Source organism: Mastomys coucha, unplaced genomic scaffold, assembly GCF_008632895.1.
Source record: "Mastomys coucha isolate ucsf_1 unplaced genomic scaffold, UCSF_Mcou_1 pScaffold5, whole genome shotgun sequence".
Taxonomy (NCBI): Eukaryota; Metazoa; Chordata; class Mammalia; order Rodentia; family Muridae; genus Mastomys; species Mastomys coucha.
This window is the reverse complement of record NW_022196911.1, coordinates 19,924,690-19,930,339: the sequence shown is the minus strand read 5'-3', so window position 1 is coordinate 19,930,339 and position 5,650 is coordinate 19,924,690. Positions and strand designations below refer to the sequence as shown.

The window sequence follows — 5,650 nt, the reverse complement described above, 5'->3', positions numbered from 1 at the left end:
CATCTCCCAATGCCTTCCTAAGCACAGTCTAAATAGTAAATGCTGCAAGGGGCACACCTAACCCTCCGTTCTCTGTAATATAATTGTTAATATCTTACCTTGTTTTCTCCCATACCTCTATATCTAAAGTTTCCTTCCTAGAAACCATTTGTACAAACTGAAGAAAGTCAGTCAGCTGGCTAGTGCTAACCTTAATACCTATTTTCTTTAAGAGTATACTTAATAACATTTGTAAAGAACTCTCAGCTGGTTGAATCACTTTGTCCCATTGTGAGAGATACACTAAATGCTCACAACCCAGACCTGATTGCTTCTTATCTGACAGCTCCCAACAGAACTGCTAGGAGAACTTCCTGGTAACAGCAGGGAATTAAAGCCAGAGCTGATGGCTCTTGGCCTACCCTGAGCACTAATGGTACTCAACTAACCCAACCAGGTGCTGATGGCACCTACTACTGGTCTCTGCTGATAGCAACAGGCAATTTCAAGCCAGAGCTGATGGCTCCTGGCATAAACCAGATGCTGATGGTACCCAAAATCAGCCTCTGCTGATGGCATTAGGCAATATTAACTCCTACTTCTCACCCTCATAACCACACACTCCCTGTCCAAGGGACTTACAAGTTCCAGTTGTGAATCCTATCTGTTTGCATGTACCTTCGTCAAAGTTCCTGTTCCAAGGTGCAAATTTATATTACAGGAGCCTACTGACCTAGAGAAGGTAGAGACTGAGTGTAGAATATGACTCTACTATGGCTTGAAAGTCTGAGGTTCTCCAAACATTCTAGCTTTCCAACTATATTGAAATGCTGATGATAACTTCTAAAAAGTCCTAAAAACTTCCTTGCAAATTTTGAGGGTAAAAGGCTGCTGGTTTAGGAGAATGATATCTGTAGCCAGGCAACAAGGGATTAGGTAATGTGGCCTTTGATCTATCTCAGCATGAACTTTTCAGCTCTAACCTTCAGTGTGCTAGTTGGATGTCTCAGGAAGAAAAAGGGACACTGTGAAAAGTGATCACCTGTCATAACTCCACAGGTTCCTTGAAAGATAAGAAACATAACAAAGATTAGTAAAGTTTTATATATATAAATTCAGTCAATATTTTATATTTCATCCTAGCACCTATAATAAAACATAGTTCCCATTTTATGACCTTTGCTTAATTGTTTTACAACCTCTTGTCATGAACTCTGATTATTAGAAAGTCTGGTTACTATTTAGCAGCAATTAACTGGTGACGGATGGGAGACCAGCCAAATTCTCATTGCAGTTATGACTAATAGAAAAGGAACTAATATGATTACAACTATAAAAAAAAGTTTAATAAACCCCAATTTAGTTTTAATAATTTTCATAGGATCACATAAAGAATTAAGATGACAGGCCTGGCGGTGGTGGCATACGCCTTTAATCCCAGCATTTGGGAAACAGAGGCAGGTGGATTTCTGAGTTCGAGGCCACCCTGGTCTACAGAGTGAGTTCCAGGATAGCCAGGGCTACACAGAGAAACCCTGTCTCAAAAAACAAAAAACAAAAAAAGGGAATTAAGATGTCATCCATTTGTCTATATAGCATCACCACAAGAAAGTACATCATACTGGATCTGCAGCAATCTGCTCAAAGAAGCGGGCAAGTACCTACTGGCTGTTATGTATGTTTAGTAATAATATGAAAACCATATTTACAGAAGCAATATTTCCTAAAATGATTTATTCCTAAGCCTTGCCTATTGGAGTTTCATCAAGATATAATCTAAAGCAAAGTCATATCAGGAAGATCACCTTCTAGTTAGTGGCTTGTCCTATGATAGTTCCTGACAAAACTTAAAGTAGGAGATGAGAGATGTGGGTAGAGAGGGCGGGTCCTAGATGACTTGGAGGCTTTGATCAATGTGATCAAATATGATCAATGTACTGAATTTCTAGTAAATATAAATATTATCATTACTAAGATTTTCAAGGTAAATTTTTATGGTAGGGAGGAGGATTGGCTCAGCAATTAAGGGTGTCAATTTTCAAGAGAATCCAAATTTGATTTCCAGAAATAATGTTAGGCAGCTCACAAACATCCAAATCTTGAGAATCCAATACAAGTACTGGACTCAATGGGTACAAACATGAGGGGCTCATATATTCATACATAAACCAGGACACAAATGAACACAAAAAGCAAGAGAAAAGGTAGTCATAATAATATCAATATGATGGCAAGAAATAAAGGTATTGGATCATAAAAAGCAAGATCAACAGCCTGGCAGCCTGGGTAAAGGAAAATTGCTTATTGTACCTACTTCAGTATAACTATGAAATTAATTATCACATGATAATGGGAATGTATGCATGTGTTTTGAAATTAACTTCATTTTTTACTTGAATGATTCAAAAAATTCTTTGATATAACAAAGAGAAATTACAAAAAATTAGCAAATATTAATTTTAAATGAAAGCAGACAGATAAAAATATAAATGAAGTAATATAGTTCAAAGGAAAAGAATTGATAAGAAGGAGGTTTAATTTGAGAAATAACATCAATGACATTTTCTCATGTATAAATATTATATATTTAACTAAATACATATAAAATTTAAAGTATATATAATTTTTGAGAATTCCATACATGTAAGGAATTAAGTAATAAACATGAATAATAGAGCAGAGGAACTCAAAATCTACAGTTATAGAACAATCATCAGAAGCAACATCAAAAAAAAGATATGGGCAGGACAGCAGGGACAGGATCCTCTCAACCTCCATCTACACCTAGGAGTAACAGCTGTGGATCTGCAACCCTCTCTGCCCCTTCCCTGCAAGCGGGGAGCCTGCCTTCAGGGAGTGCTTTAACACAGGGACTCAGGTGAGATCCTTCATTTTCTTCCGGGTGACTTTCTAAGACGAGAATAGACAGGAGACACAGCTCTCACAAGTCACAGGGCAGCCTGGTCAGGATCATTTCTACCTCAGACCACACCGAGGAAGGACAACAGAGCCAAAGCCTTCTCTGCACCTTTCCCGCAAGTGGAGATCCTGTCTCCAGGATGTGTTCTGTCCCCAGGACTCAGGACAGACAACTGATCCATCGCCATCTGCACCCAGGATTTACCAGAGGAGAGCTGATCTCCCAGGAGTACTGACACCGGCTTCCAGATCCACAGGAGGAACAAGCTCTAGTCAGAGACAGCAAGAACATCTAACACCAGAGATCAACAGATGGTGAAAGGCAAATGCAAGAATCCTACCAACAGAAACCAAGACTACTTGGCTTCATCAGAACCTAGTACTCCCACCACAACAAGTCCTGGATATCCCAAAACACCAGAAAAGTTAGATTTGGATCTAAAATCATATCTCACAATGGTAGTAGAGAAATTTAAGAAGGACATGAATAACTCCCTTAAAGAAATACAGGAGAACACAGATAAAGAGGTACAAGACCTTAAAGGGGAAACAAAAAAGTCCCATAAAGAATTACAGGAGATCACGAGTAAACAAGTAGAAGCCCTTAAAGAGGAAACACAAAAATCCCTTAAGGAATTACAGGAAAACACAATCAAACAGGTGAAGGGATTGAGCAAAACCATCCAGGACCTAAAAATGGAAGTAGAAACAATTAAGAGATCACAAAGAGAGGCAAAGCTGGCAGAGCAGGCCGAGCAATAAGATGAAATGGTGGAATCAATGAAGAAAGTAGCAGGGAGGGATGTGGAGCTGACAGTTGAAGAACAAAACCTTTTATCTGTTGCATATAAAAATGTGATTGGAGCCAGAAGAGCATCCTGGAGAATAATCAGCAGCATTGAACAGAAGGAAGAAAACAAGGGAGGAGAAGACAAATTAAAGATGACTTGGGAGTACTGGTGAATGGATGAAAGTGAGCTCAGGTTAATCTGTTGTGACATTCTGGATGGACTGGACAAACACCTCATTCCAGCAGCTAACACTGGTGAGTCCAAGGTTTTCTATTATAAAATGAAAGGGGATTACCACAGGTATCGGGCTGAGTTTGCAACAGGAAACAACAGGAAGGAAGCAGCAGAGGACAGCCTCCTGGCTTACAAAGCTACTAGTGACATTGCGATGACAGAACTTCCTCCAACACACCCATTCGTTTAGGTCTTGCTCTCAACTTTTCCATATTCTACTATGAAATTCTTAATTCCCCTGACCGCACCTGCAGGTTGGCAAAAGCTGCTTTGGATGACGGCAATTGCAGAACTGGACACGCTGAGTGAAGAAAGCTATAAGGACTCTAGGCTCATCATGCAGCTGCCACGTGATAACCTGACGCTGTGGACCTCAGACATGCAGGGTGATGGTGAAGAACAGAATAAAGAAGTGCTGCAGGATGTGGAAGATGAGAATCAGTGAGACATAATAAAAGCCAACAAGAGGAACCATCTCTGACTACCTCACCCCACCCTCACCTTGGAAGTTCCCCATTGCCACTGAGAGACACCAAATTTGACTTTCACGTTGGTCTCAGAAAAAAAACATATGATCATCTCATTAGATGCTGACAAAGCATTTGACAAAATCCAACATCCCTTCATGATAAAAGTCTTGGAAAGATCAGGAATTCAAGGCCCATACTTAAACATAGTAAAAGCAATATACAGAAAACCAGTAGCCAACATCAAACTAAACAGAGTCAAACTTGAAGCAATCCCACTAAAATCAGGAACTAGACAAAGCCCACTCTCTCCCTACCTATTCAATATTGTACTTGAAGTCCTAGCCAGAGCAATTAGGCAACAAAGGGAGATCAAAGGGATACGAATTGGAAAGGAAGAAGTCAAATTATCACTATTTGCTGATGATATGATAGTATAATTAAGTGACCCAAAAAATTCCACCAGAGAGCTCCTAGACCTGATAAACAACTTCAGCAAAGTAGCAGGATATAAAAGTAACTCAAGCAAATCAGCAGCCTTCCTCTACACAAAGGATAAACAGGCTGAGAAAGAAATTAGGGAAACAACACCCTTCACAATAGTTACAAATAATATAAAATACCTCGGTGTGACTCTAACTAAACAAGTAAAAGATCTGTTTGACAAGAACTTCAAGTCTCTGAAGCAGGAAATTGAAGAAGATCTCAGAAGATGGAAAGATCTCCCATGCTCGTGCATTGGCAGGATTATATAGTAAAAATGGCCATCTTACCCAAGGCAATCTACAGATTCAATGCAATCCCCATCAAAATTCCAACTCAATTCTTCACAGACTTAGAAAGAGCCATTTGCGGACCCGGAGTCTCCAGTGAGAGCTGCCATCTTCTCTCTGGTGAGTTCCTAAGCCTGGAGCAGCCAGCAGGGAGGCACAGACCCCAATAGTCGCAGGGGAGCCACCGGGCAGCACGGACAGGATCCTCTCAGCTTCCAAGTGGCAGAGGTGGATCAGCAACCTTAGCTGCCCCTTCCTTGCACGAGGCGGGTCTGCCTCCAGGGACCTCTTTGACCCAGAGTCTCCAGTGAGAGCTGCCATCTTCTCTCCAGTGAGTTCCTAAGCCGGGAGCAGACAACAGGGAGACACAGGGGAGCCGCCAGGTGTCAGGGACAGGACAAGCTCCAGTCAGAGTCACGAAGAATATCTATCACCAAAAATCAAGAGATGGTGAAAGGCAAATGCAAGAATCCTACCAACAGAAACC

General features: G+C 40.7%; 1 protein-coding gene and 1 pseudogene across 1 annotated transcript in view; one reads left to right on the top strand and one right to left on the bottom strand.

Moving 5' to 3' along the window:
- LOC116076845 overlaps positions 1 to 4,368 on the top strand; it is a 7,726-nt pseudogene extending 3,358 nt beyond the window's left edge.
- LOC116076844 (vomeronasal type-2 receptor 116-like) overlaps positions 1 to 5,650 on the bottom strand; it is a 30,979-nt gene that overhangs the window by 19,611 nt on the left and 5,718 nt on the right. The window lies entirely within an intron of this gene.